Source organism: Thermobia domestica, chromosome 14 (genome assembly GCF_964235325.1).
Source record: "Thermobia domestica chromosome 14, izTheDome1.hap1.1, whole genome shotgun sequence".
Lineage (NCBI taxonomy): Eukaryota > Metazoa > Arthropoda > Insecta > Zygentoma > Lepismatidae > Thermobia > Thermobia domestica.
This window is the reverse complement of record NC_137467.1, coordinates 14,432,196-14,446,203: the sequence shown is the minus strand read 5'-3', so window position 1 is coordinate 14,446,203 and position 14,008 is coordinate 14,432,196. Positions and strand designations below refer to the sequence as shown.

At 36.7% G+C, this 14,008-nt stretch overlaps 1 protein-coding gene across 2 annotated transcripts in view; it reads left to right on the top strand.

The window, feature by feature from the left end:
• The first annotated feature begins 24 nt into the window (after positions 1 to 24).
• Positions 25 to 14,008, top strand: part of Spt20 (transcription factor Spt20 homolog) — an 87,062-nt gene continuing 73,078 nt past the window's right edge. For both annotated transcript variants that reach the window (XM_081737721.1, XM_081737720.1), the window contains exon 1: positions 25 to 273. The gene's annotated coding sequence lies outside the window, so the exon portion shown is untranslated. The remainder of the gene's footprint in view (positions 274 to 14,008) is intronic.

Sequence of the window (14,008 nt, the reverse complement as noted above, 5' to 3'; positions counted from 1 at the left end):
GACATCTGTTGATAAGAATAAATTCATTACTTCACCTGCCGACAGATGTCGGTTCTATAAGCAGTATGTTTGTAAACTGCAAGGTTAATTGGAAAATTTTCACGTGTAACTCAAGTTATAAAAAGTCCGATTTTTATCTGTGTGTGTATAGTGGTGCTTTAAGTGTCTTCTATGGTAGTTAATCAGTGATAATTTTGTGTGCATACAGTGTTCAATATTAGAAATCATCACTTGCTTTATGTGCCGATGGCCGTCACTGCAGACAGTTCTAAGGTGGGATTCTCAAATTGGTTTGTTAGTGATACTTTTTAATAAAGGGAAGAGTACTTCATTCTTCACATGTTACGAATTATTATTTTAGATCAATAAAATACGAACAGCATATCACATTTTGGATTTTAATACATCGTAGCGCTAAGCACTTTTATGTTCCTGAGTAGGTCATTCATGGCATTAACTTTTGGAGTAGTTTATATCTCTTGAGTACAGAGGTTAAAAAAAGTAATAATTGCAGGTAAATAAGAAAATCAGGTCCCAATGTTAGTAAAGTTATTGTTTTCGATTCTGTAAATTAGTAGATATTTGCAGTTTAATTTTAAATTTATATCTAAATTGATCACCTGTTAGTGCAAGTGGATAAATTTTCTTGGTGACAGAACAGGTCATCTCCCCCATTTCCTTCCCGAAGGAAAGTGAGGGTACAGTGATAAATTTGGAGAATTATTTATATTTATTTAATGGTGCTTTTGCGTTATAAGCCTGACTTTTGTAGAGCTCTTAAGTTATTTCCCGCTTTAAATAGTGGCTTGAACTAAATTTCAGGGTATTTTTTTAGTTTCTCCTCCGAATCACCTGTTAGTGATTCAGGCTCACTTGGCAGTGATTACAGTTTGTTATTCGTAATTACAATGAATATAAATGCAGTATGGACATAGGGCATAAAAATTACAGTGCATAAAATACCACCAATTTGTGCTAGATGACCACCAAAAAGCACTACTGCTATCTAACCGAGTCAGGGCAGGAGCCCAGCAAGGGGGAACCTGAGCGTTAGCGACGGGATGCTTCCGTACGGAGCAGGCGCGTCAATGATCGTAGGTATGCGCATAAACGAGGTTGTTTAAAACGGCTTACTATAATCATAGTACCAATTTCGGAATCGTGGATGGATTTGGGAGAGATTTTCAATGCCATCCAAACTTCATTTTATCTTACATTTTCTTTCAGTCTGTTAATCTTTACATACTGTTTAAGTTACTTGTTCTATGTTTTATTTCTCGCTTTTCGTTGATCTACAATAAATTCTCTTCAAGCTGTCGAGTTTTCTTCGAATTAAAGCGTAATTAACATTACTACAGAATGCTAATCTTCATTATTTATGCTAATATTCTATCCGATTTGTTAAGTGTAAGTTTGCACACAAGCGAAATTAACATTTTTCCTCTAAGAAGGAGACTTATGGTCGACTTTATTCACGGGAATACCAGGTCAGTCCGCCTTTTGACTATGATACGAGCCAAATTCGTTTCGGTATCATCAATCGACTTACCGTACTAAAATTTGCGCGTGGCCGCTGATGCCTTTTCACAATTTTACTATTAATGAAAGTTAGTTAGTTCAGTTTGTTATTCCGCTCTAAATTTGTGGATTAAATTTGACAGAAGAGGTTCAAACGCAACCAACCTTAGCCTAGCCCAACCCAACCTATCCTACTTGAAGCTAATCTAACCTCCCTAAAGTAACTTAAATTTTTTGCCATTGATGTGTGGATGCCTTTTGTAAATTGTTAACCCTATTCTTTTAAAAAACATTTTTATTTAGAACGAATACGTTGAAGGAGATTTCCGTAGAAAATAACTGTGAAAATTAAGATTTCGGGGTCATTGACACGACAGTTCAATATCACACTTCTTCGTATCGTAATTGCCACTGCATTTTTTATTTTCTTGGCGCCAACCGGCCTACTACGTACGGATTTATAATGTGCCATAAAAACTCCTGGAAGACGTGAAGGCGCGTCAAGGAAGCTAGGTGGGATAAACGTACACCAACCTGTGCTGGGTGGTTGTTACAAGTTAGTTGTTAATTACAATCACATAATAATGATATGCATATAAATACTAATACATGTTGTAGGGTACATTTACTTATAAAAACAAAACTTGCTTTATTACTTGCACTGGTACTTAATAGTGCCGGTTATTAAGGTAAGTTTAGTTCTTAATGATACACACAGTGTATTGTCTTTTTTGTGACGTACATGCTTGGCATCTCCATAAGTAAGTTTCTTTAGCGTTCCTCATCCTTTGTAAATTAGCTACTAGATTTGACTTGTTAAAAAAAATGTTTCTAATATGCATAAAATTTATATGCTGAAAATCTTTCTGGTTCTGAATTTTGAATAAAGTACGGCATTTTATTTCTGAGTTATTCTTTTTTGTGCGTTGCTTCACTTTAATACTTACGTGAATCTTTTCTTTTTCAGAGTGTCTATCGGTCACGAAAGTCATGAAAAAGTCACGAAATCAGAAAGCCGTCATGAAAGTCAAGAAATTTAGCTTTTAGGTCACAATTTTTTTTTTACCTGGAGAAATATGGTATATACTGAATTTTTTTCTATAAAACGTCAAAATTCACCACCAAAAAGTCTATTTACGGCTTTAGACCCTACCAAATCGCAAGCAAAGCACATTTCTATCGCATGCATGAAAATTTGGCCGGATTCGCACCAAATTCGCTTTTCAGAATGTTACTAAATTTTATGACTTGGGAAAGAAAAGGGACGAAAAAGTCACGAAATTTTATTTTGGAATTTGAGTTGACGCCTTGTTTTTTCTTCCTCATTTTTAGATGTATTACAGTGTTAAGAATGTATGTTGCAAATTGTATATTCACTGCTATTTTAGTCACATTTTGAAAGGCATGTTGTATCATTCGTGTTTTAGTGTTGTTTACAATAAAACCTGTCTTTACCGGACAGCTTTCCGGTTAACGAAAGTAGACCTGTGGAAATAAAAATGTGCATGGATTTAATGGACATACTGAGATAAAATAAGAATGCTGTACATACGCATTACAATTTACAGTATTTATTTCTACTACGCATTAATACAAGCAAAACTTACAATAAACGGAAAAGGTACTGTACACACGTTAACTTAATTTTTCCAATAATCAGGTAGGGTTTCATGTACACATCATTGCTTGTCTGCTCAACTTTCCACAAAAACGTTAGCCTGAGAAACCACACTAAGCATATGAAAATGTCATTTCGAAGTAAGGGAAATGTTGCAGTTCCTTTAAAGTGTTGACAGCTAAAGTCTTTAGCCTACACTCTTCTTACAATTCAATGCCTTATTTCTCTTCTTCCTCCACCTCCTCCTCTCTTTTCAGACTTTCCGTATAATTCTCAATTAAAGCATGTATATTCGCCGTATCTGCTTCGGATTGTACATCACGTATATTGGATGTTTAAAAATCTTCTAAGTGCTGCAGTCCGAAAGTTGAAATTTTCCGTTAAGAGGCTTATTTTGATTTCCTTTGTCCGCGTAACACAGTTTCCGTTTAATAAAGGGAATTTAACACGATTTTCAGTAGTAAATTCATGGGACCGTGAAATATTTCCCTTTGATAAAGAGTCCGTTGAAGACAGGTTTTACTGGATATATATCTGGAACTTTTTTGGGCACCAGGAGAAAAGTTTCTTTGACAATGAATTGCATTATATAAACAATTTCCATGGAAAATTCTTTAAAACTTGTAAATCTGGACTAGCTGAACCTGCACTCGCTATACACAGCGCATCATTTACATTGAGCATGAATCTCCTTGTCATTCGTCACAACATCTGTACTTGTCCCTTTACAGACAAAAGTGAAATACATCTTGATAAAAATTGGCAAAGGGCATCATGAAAGAGGAGATTTTTTTCTCATTATTTTTTCAATATCTCGCACCGTTTGCAAGATTCAGCCTATTTCCAGTTGGGATTTCTAATTCATATGTGATCAGTGTTTTCTTTCTTCTTGCATGCAGTATGTAGTAAGCAAATACATTACATGTACAATTAATTATGTCAGTGATACATGGTGTTTATTGGGCAAAACACTCCAAACAATAAAGATTCTTAGCCTGGAGAAATGATTGTCCTTCGTTTTTCGTTATCATTTGGCCATGAAACAAACGCCTGAGAGATATACAACCCCTGTATGCAACTGAGTTGTGTTGGAATGTATAACCTGTAGGATATGGTGCTTTACTCTTAAATTTTCAACATATTCAGTGTATCCTTTAAAAAAATGTAATAAGAAATAATGGCCATGTTTTTTTTTTTAAATATTCAATTAGAACTGGACAATCTACACAAAATTTGAAATCGACCCGAGAAAACTGCACGTTTTTAGTACTTGTGGTTTTCGCGATTTCATTGTCCAAAGGATTGGAGACAAGCATATAAACTTTTCTTGACCACAAACATATAAACCGAGCATTTTAATATATAGATGAGGTTTTTTGCATCCCGGACAAATGGACACATCGCACAATGGATGTTGAGGTGGATTTCTGTCATTTCGAGGATGGAAATGGAATGTAATCTTGGGACGCTTAGTAGGTTGTAACAAACCGCTTCTCGCTATCTATTTCTGCTTTTGCTCTATCATGATCAACGTAAGAACTTGAAAATGGCTAAATTCTACAACTTCTGGTTTGAATCTCATCATCAATAAACACGATTCCTAATTTTTGATCCTGTACACCCTGGTCAAAATTGATGGTGCTTCATCGAGAGTAATTCTTGAGATTTCTTGTCTCCCGGATGTACAGAGGCTACTGTTGTATAGTGATGCCAGATGAGAGCCGTCGCAGCAAATCCGCATCACGCCGTTGGGGAATTGCCCCAAGGTACTCTAGACTATCCATTCGACTGTTGAATCTTCTAATATGTATTGTAAAATACTATAAATTACATAATTAGGACACAATAATTTTCTACTCGTCCAAAGACCTCCCTCGTAACTAAGGGTTATCGTACGCGCCTTTGGCGTGGGAGACCTGGATTCGATTACCGGCTGGAGCTCTTGTAGTTTGGATTTCACGTTAAGCTGTAGGTTCACGTGCCGTACAGCCTCGCTGCTCAAAGGAACGCTAAACCCAAAATCAAATCTACTTGTCCATACAACATTCAAATACTGTTTAGGATAAACGCCAATTTGAAAAGAAGCAATAAAATTATTGTACTATTCAAAAATGTGAAAAAAAAAACATGAAAAAATTCCGTTGTTTTCTTTATTGAAAGAGTACTTCACAGATAAAAAGGAACTATTTTGTACAACATTAGGATTAATTTATATTTAGTACTGTGGAAGATACCATTTTTTCAACATTATTTCCACAGAAGATAACTGTATGTTTCGGTATTTAGCGAAGAATAGTGGTGTTCAAGTGCACCGACCTACTCTTACCTGTAGAGACTTCCATAGCGCTAAATATGACGAAATAATTTAGTAACATGATTTGTTATATGGGGAGTATGTCACCTTAACTCATAGAGTTGCTTGTATTCGAACATCCCGTTTCAGCACGCACCAAAGTTATTTCAAAGGAGTCCAGAAATTTAACGTGTGATGTGCCAACCTGTCACCAGTGTGGCTCTGTCCCGGAACCATGTGTTCGAATAGTTACACGACTTGCCCAGGCCATAGGTATTGCTTATGAACTTTTTTTTTATTATTATTATTATTATTATTATTTCGTAAAAGTAAAGTTTACGCTATATCAAGCGCTTAAATAAAGGATGGGATGGCATGTACTAACTGTAAATAAAGATTCTCTTACCTTAAGACACCTAAAAGACGTTAAATCTACGTACAACGTCAGTGCACTCGTCTCAGCTCTTTTTTGGAGTTCAAGATCGTCTACTGAGGATTCGCTATTTATGATCTTGCATCAAGGGTGCATCTACTATAACGCAAAACCCTGCAGTGTGCGAGGAGGGGGGAGGAGTCCTTTCCACTTTAAGATCTCAATGGGCAGATTGGACCTCCTTTTCTGTTTTGCCTTAGTCGGTAATGTACAATAGTTTTGAATGTTTAATAAAAATAAATTAACGTGACATGCATTAAATGAAATATAAAGTAAACTTTTGTTTTTATAATTTTTCAGACTTCGGTGATTAAATTTGATATAATCGTAATTTTGCCGTGTTATTACTTTTCTATCTCGTCAACAATAAGTTATCGATATTCAGGCCGGTTGTTATTAAACTTTAGTGTAAGCGCCGAGTCCTTTAAAGTTTACTGAAAATGCAAACTTCGTCGACAGTTTTGTCATAATAATGTAAATTGAATTCAATCAACTCCGATCACTTTATGGTTATATATGTTCAGAAAGAATTAAATGTTCGTAGTGTAGTATTTAAAAGTTCAAGTTAGTGACATTGTGACTTGGGGACGGTCGGGACAGGGATCGGATCGTTCAGTATTCCTTTGTGGGAGGAGGGGGAGCATCATATGTGATTAGTCCTGTGTCTTACATAGAAATATTTAAGAATTTTTTTATTAGAATTAACATCAGAAGAGAAAATAGCCTCTATCATCATCATATGTATTCTGCTATTATTAGCAGGTCACTTGCCGCAGTTGAGAAGATTCCCGCTAACCTTTTTGTCTTCACGTGTGATTTTTCTGCTTTTATATCGTCCATTAATTGCAGCCCCCTTCGCCCCGTTCCTCTCCTGCCACCACACCTTCTAGCACGTCTCTCATGATACATTTCCTTCTTAACCAATGTCCCAACCAATTTCTCTTTCTCTTCTTAATAATATTTAAAATTGTTATTTCCTTCCCCGCCATTTTTAACACCTTCTCATTCGTTTTCCGCTCGACCCAGCTAATTCTCTCCATTCTTCTCCACACCCACATTTCGAAATCTTCCAGTTGTTTTTCATCCCTTTTGCGTAGTGTCCATGTTTTGACCTACATAGCACAACACTCCACACGAAACATTTTATGGATCTTTTTCTCAACTCTATTCAAGGTCCCACAAAATGCTCTTTTTCTTTCTCCTAAAAGGTTTCTTTCGCCATTCCTATTCTTGCTTTTAATTCACATCATCATTAATAATATTACCCAGGTATCGAAAACAAGTCACCTGTTCTATTAGCATATACACCTAAAGGGAAGGAACTTTTTTAAATCGAACGAGCCGTTTCGGCTATACACTCTTTATACGCCTTGGGGGGCGCGGTGGCTCAGTGGTAGAGCGTTCACCTCTGGTGCTTGGGGTCCCTGGTTCGATCCCAGCCCCCGCCAAGTGAACTTTGTGGTGAACAAACACCGTGCTCGTGGGTTTTCTCGGGGTGCTCCCGTTTCCTCCCACTTTCTTCATTCCACTATTTCACTCATCTCTCATCCTCACCGTCTCCTTTAGCCTAACCGGCATAACCGTGGGACGTAAAACTCAAAGATTTCATTTCATTTTTTCTTTATATGCCCAATGTTACATGAAAATGAAACGTTGCTATTTATTTGGATCCACAACATAAGTGAATGTAGTTACTGTCTACTATGCTAACGTGTCGATGGCAGCTTCCATTTCAAACGTGTCCCCATTCACCGAACTCTTCCAAAGTTTGTCTGCTTCCTGTCCCGTCCTTCTCTCCTCCAGCCGCAGGTAAATGGCAACGTTGCATTTCCGTTTAATATTGGGCGCATAAAAAGTACACAGTTCAAACGGCTCGTCCGATTGAAAAAATTACTTCACTTTAGATTGAAAACATTGTATTTGGGGACGGTTCCCCCTATTACATTTTATTGTAACTCTAATAATAACAGAGAGCTCCTTCGTGGCTAAGCGGTTAGCGTACGCGCCTTTGGCGCGGGAGACCCGGGTTCGATTCCCGGCGGGAGCTCATGTGGTTCGGATTCCACGTTAATTATTAGGTCCACGTCTTATATAGCCTCGCTGCTGAACGGGACGTAAAACTCAAAATCACTCACTCACTCACTCTAATAATAACAGAGTTACCCTATACCAGGGGACTTTTGAGACACTATATATATATAGAGTGCTTCAAAACAACAACGACAATGTTTGGGAGGTGATTCCTCACACCGAGATAAGACGAAAAGTATAGACCAACCTGGGTGCACAAATGCTTCCTTTCGGAGTTATAGGCTGAAGAAAACATGAAAGAATGAACTTTAAAGGTCTATAGCTCCAAAACTATGGGACCCACCCCAGTCGAGTCCAGACTTCACTTAGGAAGTAATATGTGTCCTATCCAACTATCCATATTTCAGAATCATGTGGTACTTCCGCAGGAATTTTTATAGAGGTAGTTGGTGAATACTTCAAATTATATGCACGTAGCCAAACTGCCTCTCTAAAAATTGTTGCGTGAGTACCTTAGGATTCTGAAACATGGATTTTTGGATAGGACATGTTAGTTTCTAAGAAAAGTCTTGACCCGACTAATGTAGGTCCCATTGTTTTAGAACTAGGGGACTTTAAAGTTCAATTTACTGCGTATGTATGACTTCCTTTCAGCTGATAAAGGCCACCACATCTGGTGACTTTAATCGTGATTATCATTCTCTACTGTTGAGACAAAGGCATATAGTTTATAGAATGCTAAAAGTTATAGTATATCTCGTGACGGTAAATGGTGGTATTTTTCAGCGGTTGAAATCAACCGGACGAAAGTAAAACTTCTAAAACTTGATCCTCGTTACTGGCTTAGCAATTTTTTTTTTTTTTTTTTTTTTTAACAATGTTTCTAAATTATTTGAACATCTATTGCACGAATCTTTGCGAAAATCGTAATAAGTCATGGCACGAAAGTGCTCTTTCGTCAGGTCCATTTTCGGTTACAACCACCTCCTTTCAAACTAGTGCCCTACAACGACAAAGATTCCGAGGTACATACGGTTTTGCATTTAGAGTGGAGAGAGATGGCAGTTCATAACTACTACAAAATCTAACAGATTACGTTTTTCCCGAAACTTTTAGTGCAAACCTCGTAATGAAGGGCCTAATGAGTGTATATTTTAGTACCACTTTCATCTGAATAAGTGGCAGATTCTTGTATAACATCTCGAAAACGACGCATGAGGCTATATATCAAGTGCATGAATTTGTACAGCTCAATAAGAATTGTTGGTTCGTTTATATCTCATTTCTTTACCGCTGAACATTAATAATATTAATAATAGAGTTTCAGCTATTGGAATAATTGGTTTTGTCTGCATTCCATAAATTCGAGTAACCTTGATTGGAGACTTTTGACTCGCCACCATTTGTTCATTATGTTGGGAGCTGATGTACTGATCGTGTGTAGTAGAAACATTTTCCTAATATTCAATTTCAGAAGTTCAGAGTTCAGTCTCTTTTCTTCGCAACCACAAGAGAGCGCTCGAATGTTGCCAACAGGTAACCCCCTCCCCTTTCCATCACAGTCTATTAGTCAATGGATCTATTGGTAGATAATATGAACTTTATTGGAAAAGAGCGAGCTTCAAGTGTCTGTTCTTGGCATGGACTGATCAGTATGCAACTTTCACTGCACTAGAGTAGTTTGGGTTGTCTAACTTAAAGGGTTTCTGAGATACTGTCTGTGCTTTTTACTTTTTGGGCCTCCAGAACGTGTAATTTCCCACGGGTCGAAAGTAGATAAAGCGACTTCGAACACGATTAGATCTGGTGAAGATCTATCTGAGTACGAAATTTGATGGTTGTGGATGAGGCCTTTCTATGCGAAAATCTTTCTATATTCGCACGCTCAGAGCCGCTCACAGGGGGGATGTATGGCGCAAGCTGCGCCATTGAGAAAAATTTTGGGGGGGGATTTTACTCTACTTTCGAACTAGCAATTTTACTATTGGAATATCATTAAAACACGATTTTGAGAAGTTAAGTTTCAAAAATTTTCCGGGGTGAACCCCCGTACCCCCTACTTCGATACTCGATGAATGAAGTACCGCGCAAGTAGCCTTATGAAAGGAAAGGTTGGTTCGTTTTAAGAGAGAAGGGCCGCCCACAGGAGGGATGAATGGCGCAAGTTGTGCCATCGAGAAAAAATTGGGGGGAATAAAAATATTGGGGAAGAATTTTACTCTAATGTCGAATAAGTAATTTTGCTGTCATCAGAATAACATTGGAATACGATGCGATTTTTTTTTTTAAATCTCGAGAATGAATACCCCTACCCCCCCTGTTTAGAAACTCTATGAATGAAGTACCGCGCAAGTTGCTATATGATAGGATGGGCTGGTCGGTTTATCGCTTTGTGTAGGTAATTTACCCATTTTCATTTATACCATGTACGACACTTAATAAGTAATGATGTTCAATTGCTACATGATGTATAATAAATGAATTAATGATAATATTTTGTATAGTTTTCTGTTTGTGCGATTACATTTTCCAGGGCCTGCGGTAAACTGAAAACCAGCTCAAAAGTGGCATCACTGTGTACAATAGAGACTTTTCGTGAGAGGTCGCTCCAGTAGTATTCTATATATTCAGCTCCATGTATTGTACAGAGTGAAGCCAGCTAGGCAGTTGTTCGTTTTTCGCAGATCCTGGAAAATGTAATCACACATTCACACACATAGTACACTACCAAGACTACTAATAAAAGTAATGCCATTTTTATAATTACTACTGCCCCTACTACTACTACAAGCATTCTATAATGCTACTACAGGAAATAAAAACAACAACAAAAATAACAATTACTAGTACTATAAAAACTACTGCTACACTGGGCAATTGTTTTTAGAGGACTTGAGTTTTGAGGAGGGAAGAGATTATTAATTTTGGGGGGGAGTGCGCCATCAGCTTTGGGGGGGATGGGCACCCCTGCGCACGATTACACTCTTTAAAAAAAAACTTTAGTTAAAATGATTAAGAAAATCACAATTTCTTAGACTTATTTGCAACTACTAACAGGGTCCTTTTTTTATCTCGTTAAATTTTAAAAGATGACTGTTTAAATGTATTGTTTCTTTTCAGAAGGTTGTATTTATTTTCGCAGAATAGAAACCAGTGAATTAATGAAACTGTATGACTTTCATACACAAGGCGGCAGGAATTGCTGTAACCCCCTCCCCAAAAAAATAACATATCAACACAAAAAACGATTTTAATATATTACAATTGATACAATTTTTTTTAAAATATATGCTTTCCACTTCCTAATTATTTGGGCTGACAGTTGAGTTTTTTCTAATTATATTGAGCATCTGGTCAGATAAGATGGAAGGTCTGACTAGGTCAACAATGTTGTGTTTTTAAGTTAGCATTTTGACAGTGATCTGAGTAATGTTTTCAGTGCAGATCACTGAGATAAATTTGTTACTTATTTTATCAGTTTCGTGTTCTGCTATATTGTTGTTTGTTTATTTGTTACGACATAAATTAAATTAGCCAGTGAACATATTGTACTGCAAATTTTAATTTAACTAACCTTAGGTTCATTTCCAAAAGAAATATCTTCTATATATATGAATTAACAATATTTTGAAATTTTAAAAAAATGAATAAAATTATGATCTGGTTTACAATACCATCTGTAAACTGTTTCCTGGGTTGTTTCATAATTAACAGTAACTTAAGCTATACAGGGTAAGTATGCATACTATATATCTACTGATTGAAGCAGTAGAGCATATATTTGTAAGATACGTGACCTCCATATACCTTTTATCAAAGTTTTGTTTCTTTAGTGAGATATTTTCGTCCGCGCTGGGAATATTATGAACAGTTTTTTTTTTTTTTTTTTTTCTACATCAAACCAAACCAAACCACTAACTGACTGGAAATATTGCTGTTATTTTGATTAATGTCGGTGACCGGTACAAACTTCTTACCAGCCCCTTTATTACTTTTTTTTTTTTTTTAATTTGTATCCAGTTCGAAGTATAGATTTTAAAAAGTATCTTTCATTCTGTAAATCCAAAACTGTGGTATCACCTTTCACCCTCTATCTACGATTAATATATTTTCTTCGTCTGTTTAGATAATTTTAAAGAAATGACAGGGACTGAATCAGGGAAATTTTGAAATTTAGTTGTAAGGACATTTATACGTTTATTGAAAGTGAAAAAGGACTTCTTAAAGCAATTTCCTGTAGTTGAAGTATAAGTTTAAAGAATAAATTTAATTTTCCAAATCCAAAATTGTCACGTAAAGATTAATATGTTTTTGTTCATCTGTTTCAATAATTTTAAAGAAGTGGCAGTTACTGGTAAATACAATAAAATGATCAATGCTGATTTTAGTTTCCCATTCATAGCAAAATGTATCTATTAAGCTTATTCTATTCTAATATAGATAAAATAATGAGTTTGTGTGTTTGTCTGTCTGTCTGTCTGTCTGTGTGTGGCTTGAGGACTAGACGAGTTGATCGAGAGTTACCAAAATTTGGTCAGGGGTTCCTTGGTCCAGTCCCTAAATCAAGACGAAGCGGGTTTTTTTTTTTTTTTTTTCAAATTTCGTACCACGGGGTTCTCAGGGGGGAGGGGCGTTTACCGGAACCGGCTTGGGAACCAGACAAATTGACCGAGAGTTACCAAATTTTAGTCACGAATACCTTGGTCCAGGCCCCAGACCAGAGTTACACGTTTTTGTCAAAATTCGAAGCAGCGGTGTCTCATGGGGGCGTTTACCGGGACATGTAAAAGTAGTAGAAAATGACCGATATTAGTGTCGAATTCATAGTTTTCGCGGTCGCTGAAATCAATGGTGAAACTCCGATCGCATTAACTTCCAAATTCACGCTATTTGGCTCCGGGCCGGGGGTCCCCCGGGGGGGAGGGGGAAGAGATACCGAGACATATAAAAGTAATCCAGAATGACCGATATTAGTGTGAAATCCATAGTTTTCGCGGTCGCTGAAATCAATGGTAATACTCCCACAGGCGTTGACTTCCAAATACAGACCCCTATATTCAACTAGTAGTGAATATACTAACAAGTAAACCTTACGTTTGGGTGAATCGAGTTGCTGACTGAGACACACATGAAAAAGTAGTACTAAATGTGATTAGTATTTCAGTGAAGTTTTAGGTGCGAAGCTCCAGGGGTTTAGGAGATACAGCTACCAGAACATCACATGGAAGTACAGAATAGTCTTCATACAGTTGGAGGTAAAAGCTCTGTAAGACCTCTTGTAACGACAAAAGGTGCATAACAAATATATGGGTACATATTAGGACTAGGGGGAAGTCATATAGTAAGGGTATATCTGACGGCGGCCATCTTGAAATCCGCCATTTTGAATTAAGGTTAATTTTTTAAAATAGGAATAGGGTCATGTGATACATGATTTAAGACTCAAATTTAATCAGAAGAACAATGGTGACGTTAATTTTGATTTACGCGCAATTGGTAAAAAGTTACAGGGAAATTAAATATTGTTGCAGCATATGTATTAGTTCTTTACCCCACCTTGTAAATTTTGTTTTAATGATAATAATTAAATAAAAAGCAGGTGGATAAATATTAGGTCTATGGTAAGAGTTGCCTTGATGGCGGCCATGTTCAAATCCGCCATTTTGAATCAGACAAAAGTTTTAAACGCATAACAGTGAGACCTTATTAATAGCAAATTTTACCATAACCATTTTTAACAATTTTTGCTTTATCATTAACCAGCACAAAGTTAAATGGATCGCTTCTTACGACTACTGCTTTGACGGAATTGTTAACCACAAATGTGTCAAGTGTAACTCGATTGCCTGTGTCAGGTGTGCTCACTGTGAGCAGAGCATTTGTGCAAGTCATGCACTCTTTCCTGAACTACATATTGATTGTACTAATTGAGGACTTTTCTGGAAAACACCAAAGACCCAAGTTCAATTATGACTCAGTTCCACTTTGGTCATTTTTATTTAAATTAGCAATTTGTTTATGCGATAACAAATGCTGGTTAATGATAAAGCAAAAATGGTTATACCGTTGGATTTATGGTAAAATTTGCTATTAATAAGGTGTCACTGTTATGCGT